Raw genomic sequence first — 17,055 nt, forward strand, 5'->3', positions numbered from 1 at the left:
AAATCTTCTGTATGGGGCACCTTTTGGGAAAACATGTTTCTTTTCATATCTTAAATGTAATATCAGCCTTCATAATAGTAATAATACATAATATTCGATAAACATTCATGTCTCATCTTGTGAATAAAATAATGGTAACCTGTTAACATTTTCATGAGTCCTCACAACTTCACACACAACTTCTTACTGAGGCTCAAACTGAACTCGAAAACTGTAACTAGGGCCAGCTGAACTGGAACAGTTAAGTGAAATCAAGACTTAATATTGGGCTTGCTATGAGCTATAAAAAAGGTTCATGCATTTGATAGACCTATACACTGCTATTTTTAACATGTCAAATGTCTTCTTTTTTACTCTTAGTCCATTATTTTATCCATGCTGCCTATATTTAAAAAAAACAATTCTACCATAGCATTTCACCAAGTGAGTGTGACAAACAGTTTAGACATAGACACATGTAAAATTTTTGTACACTCAATTATATCAGCTACATTAAGGAAATCAGAGACTGAAGAGATGTCTGTGCCATTGACACTTTCACACGCTTTATTCCTATCTTTCACTTTCTTCCAAAAGCAGAAAACACCTGCTTTTGCCTTGTGTCCATAATTTCTTTACAAAATGCTTCATAATCTTCCTGCAAAATAAAAAAGAAACATGAACGGTTCCCTTAGTTCATTCGTCTCCTCTTCATCCAGGCCATCAGACATACATAGCAGTTCCACTGCCTTCAAGCAATCTTCCTTGTCCATGGTGATGACTGGGGGAAGGGAACGTTTTCCCTTGAATGTTTCTGTGCCACATCACCTTGCTGCCTCAATGGTCTCCCTAAGCAGAGCATCCTCCTAATCAAAAATAAAGAAAACAATTATTGAAAATAAAGGTTGGAGAAGGCAGAAAACAGTGAAATAAGTGAGGTATCTGGAGGACAACACATTCTGACCTAAAAATGATAGCCAGTCGAATATAAGATTAGAACGCGCATACATGATTTGTGTGACTAAAGGCAATGCATCCTAGTTGAATGTATATCGGAGGAATCCAATGGGGTGTTCTTTGTCGTTATCAAGCGAGGGAGATGTAATTACCGGGGGATGATGCTTGATTTGTTTCACGGTGGAGAAGTTCAATGAATACGCTAAGTAGGCATTTGTGGACGTACGGACAATTGTTTATTTGGTTGACCGGTGTAGCTGGTCAAAGTATGGAATTGGCCTTTATGCACTGTAGCCCCCACATTGTCGTATAATGTCCAAAAGATTTCAAAGATCAAAAAGTCACCAAGAGTCTTCAAGGCTGAGTGCAATAGAACTTTATTTGCCGGCAAAAAAGAGCGGGATCAGACACAGACAAAATCTGTGAAAAAAACAAACTGACCCGAGGCTCAAAGCCCCGAACATCCTCTTTTAAACACAGAAAAGTGGGTGTGTCCGTTCGGACAACATGGCCTCAACCAATCATTATTCTGCTTAATTTCTGCTGACACTGTTATCTCTCTATGGAAAAGTACCATATTTCTTATGGAAAATCCCCGTACCTCTAGTGGAAAAACCCTGTATTACCTTCTGCGCTTGTGCGAAGATTGGCGTACGTGCAGAGCTGCATGTCGACCAGTTGCACCTCGCCTCACTTTGTTTTTTTACATTGGGGCTTTCTCTGTGCCGCTATCACCGGCTCTTAGAAACTGGCCTTGAGGCCTTCAGGTTTTTGATAATTCACTCCCCTCCTTGATATATCCCATTATATCTGACCACTCTTGGCACTGCATTTTCAAACATAATGAAAGTGTTACATATTTGGTTATATGATGTAATTCTTAGATTTGTGGTTACATTTTCACACTTGACATCATCTGACTATAGCAGCTTAAAACAGTAGATGCACTTTTCAGTCAGCTGGTGCCCAGTAGTATGTTTCAGCAACTCTTTCACACTTGTTACCCTTTGTTTCTTACTTTTATCATTATAACAATTATCATCAGTTACCATTAGTCACTATTTACTAACTGTGGTTATTTTATACTGTACGAAAGGGTTGTTAATTGATGCTGACTAGTGCAGTGCCCGTAAGAAAAGTGTATTCCAATAAAAAAGTGGGAGGTTAAGGAGCTTTTTCATGGATGGCCAAATGAGGCTGTGTTTGAAGGTGGGACGTCAGGGATATTTAGGTTTGTTGTGAAATCCGATATTCCAGGGTATAATTGGCTGTTTTTGACTATTTTTGATTTTGCCATTATATTTCATCTTAAAAGCTATTTACTTGGTGTCATTATTTTCAGCACAACCTCACATGTGACTGTACAATTATTATTTTTTATTTTGACATACTGTATTAACACAATGGACCTAAATTCACAAAAAAAACATGAAATCCGAGTAGAAAAAGTTAGATTTTTTTACTGTGAAAACCACAATATATGTTTAACAAACCTTTTTTTTTTTTTTTTTTTTCTTACTTATAATGCAAATATAAATTGTTGTTTATCTAAATGTGTGCCTACATTTAAAAAATTTACAAAGTTATATGTAACTATTTACATTTAAATGCAGGCAATGCTCAGGTCTGCCTGTGCTCCTTCCAGCTGAATGAAGAGCTGGACTGCCTGCTCCACATTCAGCTTCTCCTCATTATTCTGACTCATTAAACAAAAAAACGACTCCACTACTCACTAAACTCACTACACCAAACACTACATAACACACTAACTACACACTCCAAACACGCTAAATGTAACAAATCTCTCAACTCTCACACACCGACCGTCGTTGCATGTCAATCATCCGCCTAGGTCCCTCCCACAACTTCCTGTTCCTCAACAACCAAACTTGCTGCTTGGACACTTGTGTGACAAAAGCCCGTTTTTACCGTTTCTTCCTGCACCAGACATAAAGTCCCGGTCCAGCTCGCGCTGCTGCAGGTATAAATCTGCTTGTTTCTTAAGGTGGGGGGTCGCCGTGGGCTCTGCACTGATTGGCTCTGGTGCGCACGTGACTGTAGTGGCTCCGGTGGACATGCTCGTGGAATTTGTAAAGCATTTATGAAAGAATTTATTGACGGTATCATTGCAGTCCAAACAAATGCGAGATAGCACACCCTTGAACCACGCAGCAGCCATGTTGAAACTCTCAGGTCAGATCCTGATCCGCAGAGATATTTGAGGAATACACAGACAGACAGACCGACAGAGGTTATTTGCTTTTATAGAGAGATTAAGCGGGGCGAGTGACGGAGATGAGAAGTGGACACGCGCATCGGGAGCGAGCGCACGCGAGACAGCTGTGAGAACAGAGTGGAGAGGCAGGGGCGGGGACGCGCATCGGGAGCGAGCGCATGTGAGACAGGAGAGAGCGCTGAGTGGAGAGATAGAGAGCGAGTGCTGCCAGAGACACACTTATTCCCCATGATTGTGTGCGTGCGTCCGTGAGACCTGTAAGTCATATTGTTTACGTTGGCACCTAGCTTGTTCTTGCTTGCTAAAATGCACGTGGTTGTTAATTGATTAGCTGGTGCTAGTTGTCCATGTGTATTTGTATTTAAGTTAATGAGTGCATTATTTATGTTAATTGTTCACCCCGCATATATTGTGAAGAGATGTGTATATATAGCATAGATTTAAGTGTGTAAGAGTGCATGTATCTATATGAATGCATATGTCATGTGGGCTACATAATGTTTTTATTTCTTTGTTGACAGAACCACATACACACGTAAAGTTTGCCCATGTTCTGTACTGTTGCTCAACAACATTAAAAGCAGTCAAACTAAAGGAGAGTTGTCAGGGTCCGTGTTTTAATAGACACACCTGGGCGAAGCTGGAAATCAGGATCAGCATAAAGAGTTTATACAGTCCATTATCGAAGCCCTCACTAACATATACTGACCACTATTTACTTACTATGGTTATTTTACACTACAACATATTAGAGTGGGAAGTCGTGAGGTAAAGTAAAGGTAAGTTAATTGAATGGAGCAAGCAAAATTTTAAAACCAAAAGTACCGGTACAAGAATTTGACGCAAAATTTGAACATATACATTTTTAAAGATCTGAAGACAGGTGACAGCTAAAAATGCATGATTGGAGTAGTGTGACAAACACCAAACCACAGTACTGACAGGATTGGGTATTTAAATATATTGGGGAATTTAAGGTTATCCAAAAGCCATTTAGTTAGACACATATGTAGTAGAGCTACAGATATTTTCGCAAAGGGAGTAAAACCAAATCATACACATTGATTATGCTCTAAAAACACCTCCTCAGAGCAAAGGGAGTAATTGAAATTAATAAGTGACAAAGTTGTCGTGAGTCTAGCAATATCTTTCATTTAAGGCGTGGTTTTTGATCTAAAATGCCTGTTTGAATGTTGGCAGATAAAAGTGGTAATTTATAACTGACAATAAGCCGATCCAGATCGCTTCAGTCTCTCTGCGCTTGAGGTGAATTTAGAGTGGGCATGTCCGCGGAGCAGAGAGAGAGAGAAGTAGAGAAGGGGGACTGAGCAGCTGGTGTGTGAATGATCGGACACAGACAGCGCCGCTGCAAGTGTGTAGGTACTACCCCTCCCACACTTAAAGGTCCCATATTATACTGTTTTTCATCAATTTCACACAGCTGTCAGAGGTCCAACAAATCTGTATTCGATATGTATTGCCCCAAACACATCCATGGTCCTCAACTCCAGCTGTCTAAAAGTCGCTCTGCTGAGCTCTGTTCACAGCACTCTGTTTCTGTGCCTGCACCTTTAAATGCTAATGAGCTGCGTCTGTCAACGCCTACTTGGGGAGCCTTGCCTGCTATGTCACTCTCAAGGAGGGGAAGCCCCTTATGCTAACGGTAGCATGCGCTAATGTTTACGGTGGATGTAACACTATGGCTCGCAGAGATTTTTTCGTTCAACCGAACCAGTTTGACCCAGAATCGGACCCAGAAGTAGAGGCTCCGGAAGAAGTACAGACTCTGCGGCTGCAGCAGGACGTTTCAGAATGGTTAGTTTGGCTGAATAATATTAGTTTGTATGTGTTGTTACAGCTACTGCCATGTAGCTAATGGCTAATAGCTAGCGAAAGCTGTGTTTGTCTCCAACACAGTCTCCAAACTGTTATACACTGTTCGCATCGTCTCTGTCTCCAGTCTGCACATGTTTCCAGACTTTCTACTGTGACAACAAAGCTCCCTCGTGATATTATTAACATTAAACTCGCTTCAAACGCCATTGTATAGCGGACTGAAGCGGAGCTAACTAGTTAGCCAGTTTCAGGCTGACTTCACCATACTCGACGGCAACTGTAAATGCTATCAAACCGCGGCGACACTTATTGCTGGCTCGGGTGCAGTTGCTGGGTCCCGTATGGTTGGGACTGATCCTTTTAGGAGGGTCAGTGTCGAGGCAAAGCCAGCTTTGTATTGACTCTCGTTACTGTCCCACCAACCTAGGGGGACGCGTCTAACCTGTCGGTGACGTCACCGACAGACTATCTTCAACTGGCCTGTATAAGCACACATTTTCTAAAGGCGGAGAAAGCAAAACAGGGAGAGGATGAACTTTTTTCATACCAGGGCAGGGGTGATTGTAGACAGGCCGGGGATGCATATTATTGATAGAAAACCACTCTAAGGTGTATTTTGCATAATATGGGACCTTTTAAGATACAGGTAATCAATATAACTGTTAAAAGCTTTACTGATTTGAAATAAACTGGAGCTGCATTAATGAAATGATAATGATGTTAAACTAAGCCTGTACAATGTTTATATTACTGGGATGATGATAAAGGAGTGACATTTTTGGCTTGCTCCACGGACGAAATAATAGTTTTCATTTGTATTTTTCTTCCTCTTCTTTCTATACACCGGGGACGCGAGAGTCCAAGAAAGAAGGCATCTAAAGTCAGGACCTACTGGGGACGGACAAGAGTCACTGGACACCCTTTACATCTGTTGGTGTCATCTGCCTATGTGACCCACACTAAATCTGTCAGGCTAGTGTGATTTTATCCACAAACTCTTTAAGGACACACACACACACACACACGGATACAACCCCTTGAGACAATCCTATGAAGACAGAAACACACACACAAACACAATCCCATGTAAACACACACATTCATACACTCAGATACATTTAATGCCACAACAATTACATACACACAAAGTGTTTTGCACATACATGGGGAGTACCAAGTAGGGAAGAATTACAAGTGAAGCCTGGCAACTGACTGATCTGCTATAATATATGATAGGGTGTTAATAGTGATTTTATTATTTGGGTAGATGATCTAATTTAACCTTGGAATTAGTATCTGATGTTTGAATTGTTTATAATTGTGGAAGGACATAAACAATGGGGAGATTGGCGCAGACATCAGAAACTTGTTCTGTGTCCTCACAGACAGTCGAGTTGAGAAAAGTACCAGTGTTTTCAGGGCGATTTATTACTGGTTTTCTCTGAGGTTGGCAAAATGTATTCCATTTTCCATTGGGGAGTAGTTATGGTGACACAGTGTTCAAAAAACGCATTTCTGATTGATTAATTTGATTTAGGTGACCCCCTTGGATGGAGTAAATGATCTTTTCTTTAACATTGTTTTAAAGGGTATGAAGGTCAATTGAGCACAAGCTCTCTTTTCCAATGATGCCCTGAGCATAAAATATATGAATACGCATACACAATATGATCATAAATCACGATTACCTTCAGACTGCAGAACATTAAACAACAGGCAATTTGGAAATATCTAAAGAGATAAGATGGTTTAGCTCAAGAGCAGACTATAAGCCATTCCACAGGGGCACTGGCTTGAGAAGCAGTCTTTCCCAATATGATTCTTATAGTAAGAATGTTTAAAATGAAGGACTCTAGTGAAAGAGTGACAAAATTACAATCGCTAAATGAGATAATATTGTTGAGAAAGTCGGATAAAACATGCAGCAGGGCCTTTAAATAAGATGATGCAGTACTGTTCCCTCCTTATGGATAATGATGGTCATCCAACTCTGTCATGAAGGACACAGTGATGAGTTCTAAACCCATCACCTGCGATACAACCAAGTGCAGAATAATATACTGCCTCAAAGTATTTCAAAGTTGAGAAAACAGCATACATGTAGAGAACATCAGCATAATAAAGAGCAGAAAAAACTTCAACAAGCTGTTTTCTAGATTTCAAAGTAAAGCAAGCTCGGTTGTGATAAATCAGTGGTCATTTACTCTTTAGTTTTCAGTTAGTTCAATAATATGACTTTAAAAGATAGCTTATCATCTATCCAGATACTCAGATATCTGTGACTGGACACCCTTTCATAAGGAGTCTCATTCAGCGTAGAGATACTACTGTTTATAAGAGAAGAGGCAGACAGAGCTAGGTACCTTGGAGTTGTTTGCAAACTAGGGATAGAAAGGAAATAGGGAACATGCTTGCGGAGGAATCGAGTACTTTGGTGTGCTGCCTGATCGGGTTCAGATGAATGAGTGAGTCGCCAATCAAAACAAACTCTGCTCAGCTCCACTTGCATAATTGTGGGACCACAAGGAGCAACTATGAAAACAAACAAGGATTAGTATCTTGGAAAAAAAGTAGAACACTGAAGGAGGTATCCCACACGTGACTCGGATGAAGCCACTTTTGTTCCAACAAAGGAAAACTCTGCCATTTGGGAATAGTACAGACCAGAGATTCATAAACATGATGATCTCCGTCCAAGGACTGGGACAATCACAGACAGTACAACTGACACACAAATCAATGTTCAGTGTCAACTCAGATGCGAATCGCTTGAAAAGGAGATGTTGCTACAGGTTCCAGAATGGTTGGGGTCACAACACACCACTGACATCGGACTAATGAAATTAACCAAGCCCGGAGCCTGGCCTCCATGGAAGAACCAGTATTCACCGAAGGAGAAGGTGATCCAAGGGGATTTCACCACAAATTAAAGGACTGCTACAAACAAATGTCCTGAGGATAACTCAGAATCCCCAGAGCAACACACCGTTGTTGCCTGTAAAGAAACCAGATGACTCTTATCTCTTTGCGCATGATTTAAGAGCAGTGAAGGAAGTTGTGGCTGACTTTCCAGCAGATGTACCTGATCTACATGCCTTGGTGGCTCAGATTCCTCCAAAAGTTATGTACTTTACAGTGTTAGATTTGGGTTGAGCTTTAGGCAGCATTCACCTTACTGTTAAATCCCAAGGATTGTTTGGTTTCACGTACAGGAAAAACATCACACATCATGCATCGTCTAATTTAGTAGAGTGGAAATTAAGAGAAAAAATACTAACTAAAAAGTTCTTACAGGTCCAGATCATACTAAGATATTGAAGGGAACTAAAATACTAATAGTTAAAAGGAGATAAAACAAAATAAATCAGTAAAAATGTTCAGGTTGTAAAATATACTAATAATAATATAAGTAATTGGATAAATAAAATAAATACAGCAAGGGGTAAATAAATAAATGCAGCAAGCTGAGCTGCACTCAGGAGGGATAAACTGAAGATCAGGGTGTGATAGACAGGAACTGTCATTTAGAATTAGACCATATAGATGCTGCAGTTTTTTCGCATACAAGGTCTCCAAGGTGAGCTGTGGCTCACTAAGCAGCTGGCTAAACCGGTTTACTAAAAGCATAGTAAAGAGGTTCACAGTAGATTTGTCAATAAGGGAACAACTCAATTTCTTTAAACAGAAGAGATGTAAGGGGAAGAATCCCCAACCTGTCGTCTACTATTTCATAATTTTCTCAGAAGTGGAACAGGGGTTATCTTGCAACAATCCGTAAATATTATAGTCAAAGACATTTTTGAATCAGAGAACATATGCCTTGACCAGGTTAGGGCTCAGGGACTATCACAAGTGTCAGGAGGATGTCAAGTTACCAAGGGACACCACAGTAGATTTTATTGACCATTTGCCAGCCCCAGAGGATAAGGTATCAAGTGCTGGTGTCAGGAAGCAAATGGGCAAGCCCATGTTGCAAGGGGGGAGGTTAAGAGAAAAAATCTAAAGAAGTAAGTTTTTGGGCACCACACCTACTGGAACAAATTGATCATGTTATAAACAGATGTACAATTACAAAAACAATGTTAGGAGAGGGATAATGGTCCCTCCTGATTATATTCTGACTCCAAGAGATTATATGTGTGAGCTAGTCAGGGACTTTGTTGATATGATAAAACCAATTGAAGGTAAAACAGATACAGGCTAGTAGGTGTAGACGGATTTCTGCAATGGCCTGAGGTTTGTCCTATCAAGTGAAAAGATAGTCTGTTGCCAGGTTCTTATGTTGGGAGGTCATAAAGCCGATGAGGACTTCCAGATCACATATTTACAGATAAGGGGAAACGTTTGTGGATAAAATAATAAATTTTGATCCTACAGAAATTGGGAATTCAACATCGTTTAGGAGCGGTTTATCATCTTCTCAAAACAAAGACATTTGTGAAAAATGAATGACGTTCTGAAAAACAGTATTGTTCAAATCTGCCAACACACAGGTCTAAATTGGGTTGTAGCGCTTCCGCTCACATAGATGGTGTGACGCTTAAGCATACTTCGAGAAAATCTATCCCTTTTGGAAGACAAAATGAAGGTTTATGTCAAATATTCGACAAATTCACATAGGAGAATGTTCATGTGTGTCTCCGACAGGTAAAAGTAAGTACAGAATGGTTAAATAAGGTCAGAGCAGAGACAAGAGCAGAATTACATAAAAAAACATAAAAAATGTTGAGACACACAAGTACACATAACCAGGGGTTGATTGCTAAGATAGTTTGATGGCCTTAAGTAAGAGTTTATGCTGGAAATATAAAAAATGCAAAGTCTGTCATTGTCCAATCAGAATTAACGAAGTACCATGTAAAGAAAACATCCATTCAGCCTCGAAGCTGTGGAAGTCATTGCTCCTGTTGTTCGGTCTATTATAAATCAAGGTACCATTGTTGAATTGCTAAATCTCGCCATGTATCGTCTTGCCTGAAAAATAAATCAAAGGGGGGTGGAGTTCATTAAAACATCCGAGGGTCATAAATGGAGCTCGGCAGCAGGAGATGTTAAGACAGGTCAAACTCCTCTTGTAGTCCATTGGATAATTTGGCAAGGGAACCAATCAGAAGAAGTGGGTGTCCTTGAGAAGGAACTCTAAAATAGGCCCTGACAGGAAGAACGGAGGGTGGCACTTGGTAGACCTCCTGAGAGCAAAGGCTAGGAAGGACAGGAGCAGAGGGCAAAGCATTTTGGCATTGTTTTCTCCACAGATTTGATAATATCAGAAAACGGCCGCTTCTGATCCGGACTCAAGGCTCTAGATTCTGTTTTAATAAAGATTGCTCTATCATTCCACCCAGCCTTGCCTCCGCAGAATTCTTTTATCATCAAACTACACGCCAACACCTTTGAGGAGGAAAGCCCAGAAACTACATAAGGAAAGCCTAAACATACCCTGTTCCCTGTTCCCACTTCTGGCAAGTTCTCAGCTTCCCCTAGAAAGCCAAAATATATTTAATAATTTATCTCAACAACAAATGTTGTTTATGTCATGTCATGGATGCTAACAGGTACTATCTCAACAAGAAAGAGCGGCTGACCATCTGCTACCATGACAGCTGGAGCTGGACAAAAAATCAGCCCTGGCATTTTTGGCCCAGACCGGCCCAATACAATTGATCAGATTTTTTTTATATACTAACCTACTACTGTAATTTACCATTTGATTGTTATTCCATATCCTGATCTTCTGTTTTATTCAACAAAAAACAAAGCAACAAAATATTTCATTAATTAAACATCAGTCGATCTTTACTGTATATTATTCAGATAGCTTTTAGATTGTCTAATGCTTATGAATGGCATCTATTTAAATCTGCTTAAATCACAGCATTTAAGATTTGTTAAACCTGCTTTACTTTAGGCTTGCTACTTAGCATTTAATAACTACCATCACCTGGTGGTGAGTTGGATCCGCTGGCGGGGGAGGAAGCTGGACAGACTTGGCAGGCCCAAACGTATTGTGAGGGTCCGCTGGGAATGTCTGGCGGAACCCTCTGTCAGGGGGGTCTTCAACATGGAGCTTTGACCAGATCCCGAGGGAGGTTGGGGACACTGAGTCCGAATGGACCATGTTCTCCACTTCCATTGTTGACGCGGCTGTTTGAAGCTGTGGCTGTAAGGTCTCTGGTGCCTGTCGTGGAGTCAATCCCCAAACCCGGCGGTGGACACCAGAAATAAGGGATGCTGTCAAGCTGAAGAAGGAGTCCTAACGAGCCTGGTTGGCTCGGGGGACTCCTGAGGCAGCTGATGGGTACCGGCAGGCTAAGCGTGCAGCAGCATGGGCAGTCGTGGAAGCAAAGTCTTGGGTCTGGGAAAAGTTCGGGGAGGCCATGGAGAAGGCCACCGTTTCGGCCTCAAGGAAAGGGAAGCAGCCCTCCACCAACACTGTTTACGGTGGAGGTGAGGAGCTTTTGACCTCGACTGGGGATATCGTCTGGCGGCGGAAGGAATACTAACCTCAGATTCAGCCGTGGAACACTGGACCAACTCTATACCCTCTGAAGGTTGCTCGAGGGTTCATAGGAGTTTGCCCAACCACTCCACATGTGTTTTGTGGACTTGGAGAAGGCATTCGAGTGTGTCCCTCGTAGCAGTCTGTGGGAGGTGCTTCAGGGGTACGGGGACGGGGGCCCTCTACTAAGGGCTGTACGTTCCCTGTACGACTGGAGCAGGAGCCTGGTTCGCATTGCTGGCAGTAAGTCAAACCTGTTTCCGGTGCCTGTTGGACTTCGACAGGGCTGCCCTTTGTCACCGGTTCTGTTCATTATTTTTATGGACTGAATTTCAAGGCGCAGTCAGGGGTCAGAGGGGGTCTGGTTCGGGAGCCACTGGATTTCATCTCTGCTTTTCGCAGACGATGTTGTCTTGTTGGCTCCTTCGAGCCAGGACCTCCAGCATGTCCTGTGGCGGTTTGCAGCCGAGTGTGAAGCAGCTGGGATGAGAATCAGCACCTCCAAGTCTTAGGCCATGGTTCTTGACTGGAAAAAGTTGTCTTGCTCCCTCCTGGTTGGGGGAGAGTTCTTGCCTCAAGTGGGGGAGTTCAAGTATCTTCGGGTTCTGTTCACGAGTGAGGGAAGCATGGAGCGTGAGATTGATAGGCAGATCAGTGCAACGGCCGCAGTAATGCAGTCGTTGTATCGGTCTGTCGTGGTGAAGAGACAGCTGAGCCGAAAGGCGAAGCTCTCGATTTACCGGTCAATCTACATTCCTACCCTCACCTACGGTCATGAACTTTGGGATACAAGCAGCCGAAATGAGTTTTCTCCTCAGGGTGGCGGGGTGCTCCCTTATAGATAGGGTGAGGAGCTCTGTCACCCGGGAGGAGCTCGGAGTAGAGCCACTGCTACTCCACATCGAGAGGAGGCAGCTGAGGTGGCTCGGGCATCTGTATCGGATGCCCCCACCAGGAGGAGACCGAGGATACGCTGGAGTGACTATGTCACTCGGCTGGCATGGGAACGCCTTGGGATCCTCCCCAAGCTGGAGGAAGTGTCCGGGGAAAGGGAAGTCTGGGTCTCCCTGCTCAGACAGCTGCCCCCTTGACCTGGCCCTGGATAAGCGGAAGAAAATGGATGGATGGATGGATGTGATAACTATCACAAAAATTGTACAAAACACTGACAAATAAGTTGGATATAAATATCAATCTAAAACTCAGAAAAGGAGATTTGAAGTCCAGGTTTATATTCATGAAATGCACATGAAAACTCTGCATAATATTTTCCCCCCAAAGGTACGTCGGCCTACTGGGAAAATGCTTGGTATACCAGATTACTAGTCCAGCCGTGCTGTACGATTATTAGCAGATGTTAATAACTAATAACAAAACTCATAACGTGGTGTATCAATTCATGATTTGCACGTGAGAACTCTGCATAATATTTTCCCCCAAAAGTACGCCGGCCTACCAGGAAAATGCCCGGTATACCAGATTACCAGTCTAGCCGTGCCATAAAATAATTCGCAAAAACTAATAACAAAGCTCATAACTTCGTATATCATCAAGGTGTTGAAAGCAAATACATACAGAGCATTACTTATTTAAATAAAAATTATATTACTTCCTTCCTTGTTTGTCACAAATATTGTAGAGTAGCGCGTTAAAACAAAATAAAAAACTTTGCTTACCTCCATTTCGCCAACTGCTTCTTCTCTCTCAGACACACATTCTTCTTCTTCAGCAGTTCAATGTGGAGGCAAGTGGGCGGAGTCAAACGTTTAACTCTGCCCACATTGAGCCACTCCCCGATCTGCGTACTGCAGCCAGGGGTACTTGGGAGAAAGCTGCCCGCCAGGATATGAAGCAAGTGACAAATTTGGTTTGGAACCAGTTTCGTTTTGCCAAAATGCCAGATAGTTGTTGTGCTATCAGATACACTAACAGGCGAGGAGACAAGGCTGGGCTCTGCTTCTACCGAATTCTGGCCGAAAAAGAAAACCCAGAGAGGAGATTGTGGATTTGTGCCATAAGACGTACTTAAACAATGGCAGCCATCTGAAAACACACGTATTTGCAGTGAACACTTCATCAAAGTTAAGCGCAAGTATACACTTTTATTCATTATGGTATTTTTAGCCATAAGTCACATCTGTTTGTAATTGCTTTGAAGTGGTTTATTGTCGTGTATTGAGGCGACCAGCTGCAGTGGTTTTAATGAACTGAAGTTTGCTAGTTAGCTGAGGAATTGTGATGACGCATTAGCTGCAAATAAACTCAAAGTGAAATGATTTGGAAATCCCTTCACACCTTTAAGCTTGTGTTTAGACTGATGAACTTTTTTTTTTTTATTGGAGACCAGCGTTTCATAAGCATCGATATAAACATACAGTTATTCCTCAGCTGTTTTCCAGCATCTTTTTTATATGGTACATTAGAACAAGGAACCAGTAAAAGAACATCTCCCAAGAGCAAAGAGGGAGAAAAAATAAATAACCAAAATAAATAATTCAAATAAAATTAATAATAATAATAATAATAATAGTGATAATAAATAAATAAATAAACAAATAAGTATAAAAAAAAAGATAATTAATTAGTAAGTGAGGATAAATCAAAATATAAATAAAAACAAAATAAAAACAAAATAAAATATGATATAAAAGGGAGGCCAGAGAGAAAAAAAATAAATCATAATGATAAAAAATAATAGATAAATGAATAAAGGATGCCCAGCGTGCTCACTAATATAAAGATAAAAAGATTGGATACATCAAATTAATTCAGTTGGAGTCCAGAGAGGTGAGGGTGTTTACATATGTGATAAGAGGTTGCCAACTTTTATAAAAATTAGCTGTTGAACCTCTTAAGGCATATTTAACTTTTTCCAGAGACAGAAAAGACATTAAATCACTTAACCAAGAGGTAGTGGGAGAAGCGCTTGGGCTTTTCCAATGTAAAAGAATACGTCTGCGGGCTATGAGAGAGGCGAAAGCAACAACATCAGAGTTTACCTTAGTGAGACTAGTTGGATTACAAGGTACCCCACAGATGGATATCAGTGGGCAGGGTTCTAACTTGATATTGAGGGCATTGTTTAATGATTTAAAAAAGCATGACCAGAAATTGACTAGTTTGGGACAAGAAAAGAACATATGGACATGGTCTGCTGGGGATAAACCACATCTGTCACAGATATCATTTGTGCCTGGAAATAGCTTACTAAGTCTGTTCTTTGTGAAAAGAATTTTGTGGAGAACCTTAAATTGGATTAAACTAAGACGAGCACAAGAAGATGTAGAATTAACCCTGATCAGCGCCTCTCTCCACCACCCATCAGTCAAACCAAAGCCAAGTTACCTTTCCCAACCACTCTTGACCCTCTCAAGGGGGGACATATTCAAAGATGATGTCAGGTCATATAAAACTGAGATCTTACTATGAGCCATTGGAAGGGAGAGTACCTCAGTGATAAGAGATCCTGCTGGGGACTGGGGGAAAGGAGTAAAATGTGTACGAGCATAATTCCGCGCTTGGAAGTATCGAAACATATGAGACTGAGGTAAATTAAATTTTACACAGAGATCATTAAATGAGGCAAATGTGCCCTCCGAATATAAATCTGAAAATCGAACCAGACCCTTCTCCCTCCACAAAGCAAAAGCGGAGTCTGCACTGGAGGGGGGAAGAGATGATTACTGCAAATACGGCTTAATGGGATGGGTGTTGAAAGTTTGAAATGTTGCCTGAATTGTTTCCAAATTTTCAAAGAGGAAAGTACAATTGGGTGTTTAATAAAACTAGGATAGTGAGAAGCTAGAGGGGCACAGACCAGAGCCACCAGAGATGAGGGATGGCAAGAAGCATCTTCCATTATACACCAGTCCAAGCCAGGAGAATTACACCAGGGATGGATTTTTTGAAGATTGGCAGCCCAATAGTAAAATAATAGGTTAGGCAGTGCAAGGCCCCCATCTGATATGCCTCTTTGGAGTGTTGTTTGACGTGCCCTTGGGTTCTTACCAGCCTAAATAAATTTAGAGATCATTTTGTCTAACATTTGTATAAATGATTTAGATAAAAAAAATTGGAAGACATTGGAAAAGAAACGAAAATCTCGGAAGGATATTAATTTTAATAGAATTGATTCTGCCCATTAGAGAGAGAGGGAGAGAGTCCCAGCGCGCCAAATCAGACCTAACCTCCACAACCAACTTCATGAAGTTATTTGTATATAGTGAGAAAAGGGAGTGAGAAATATTAATACCTAGATAGCAAAAACTATTATGAGCTAATCGAAATGGTAGTGCCTCTGATGAGATCTGCTTAGCTGCATTGTTTACTGGAAAACACTGGCTTTTAATGATGTTTAATTTATAACCTGAGAATGATCCGAAAGTTGTTAAGATTTGAAAAATATTATCTACACAGCTAATCGGGTCTGTGACATATAACAACAGGTCATCAGCATAAAGGGACACTCGATGTTCCAGTCCGGCTCTAAAAATACCAGTGAAACATGAGGAAGACTTCAAAGCAATGGAAAGAGGCTCTATTGCTATGGCAAAAAGCAGGGGAGACATTGGGCAACCTTGGCGGGTCCCTCTTGATAGAGGGAAATATTCAAACCTTTGAAAGTTAGTTGTCACACAAGCAGAAGGGGCCGAGTATAAAAGCTGTATCCAAGAAATAAATTTAGACCCAAAGCCAAATTTCCCCAGAACAGAAAACAAGCAATCCCATTCAATTCGATCGAAGGCTTTCTCCGCATCTAAAGAGATAACCATTTCAGCAGCTTGGGACATGTTAGGAGATAGCACAATATTTAAAAGTCTTTTAATGTTAGATGATAGTTGACAACCTCTAACAAACCCTGTTTGATCTAAAGAAACTATGTCTGGTAAACAAGGGTCCAAATGGCATGCTAGTACTTTGGCTAGAAGTTTTATGTCTGAATTTAATAAACTTATCGGTCTCCAGCTGCTACATTCTTTTTTTTTTTGATGTACTATTATAATCCCAAATTGGGAAATTCTTTTTTCCACTCACATTACACACAGGTGCGCACACACAAACACACACATGCAGTGTAGAGGAGATGAGCGAAGGGGCAGCCACACATGCTACGGCGCCCGATGAGCAGTGTTAGGGGCCGGTGCCTTGCTCTCGGGCACCTCGGCAATGCCCAGGATGTGAACCAGCACTCTCCAACTGCCGGTCCACATCATTCTTTTTTGGTCCGGGTGTGACTTGAACCGGCGACCTTCAAGTCCCCAAGCCAAGTCCCTACGGACTGAGCTATTGCCGCCCCCAAAGTTCTTCATCTAAGTTCTTGTCTTTTTTAGGAATGAGCGAGATTGAAGCCTGATTTAAAGTTGGAGGCAGAGAGCCTCGCTTCAGTGAGTCATTAATTCTTCCAACTTTATGGGTTTTTCCAACTCTTCTTTAATACGAGGATCTATGGTAGGTATATCTATGTTATCCAGGAAATTAGCCATTATGGTGTTATTTGCAGGAGGTTCCGATTGATACAGGTTAGAATAATAGGAAGCAAAGATGGAAT

General features: G+C 41.4%; 1 long non-coding RNA gene across 2 annotated transcripts; it reads right to left on the reverse strand.

The window, feature by feature from the left end:
- Positions 1 to 523: 523 nt before the first annotated feature.
- LOC115568357 (uncharacterized) lies at positions 524 to 2,900 on the reverse strand. 2 transcript variants are annotated; one of them, XR_003981375.1, is made up of 2 exons: positions 2,866 to 2,900; positions 524 to 845 (listed from the first exon to the last, which is right to left on the reverse strand). It is a non-coding gene; the product is annotated as an uncharacterized LOC115568357 (long non-coding RNA). The 2 variants fall into 2 exon arrangements; XR_003981374.1 differs by lacking the exon at positions 2,866 to 2,900 and adding an exon at positions 2,757 to 2,804.
- Between the last annotated feature and the right edge of the window lie 14,155 nt (positions 2,901 to 17,055).

The sequence above is a fragment of the Sparus aurata genome, chromosome 18, assembly GCF_900880675.1.
Source record: "Sparus aurata chromosome 18, fSpaAur1.1, whole genome shotgun sequence".
NCBI classification, from domain to species: Eukaryota; Metazoa; Chordata; class Actinopteri; order Spariformes; family Sparidae; genus Sparus; species Sparus aurata.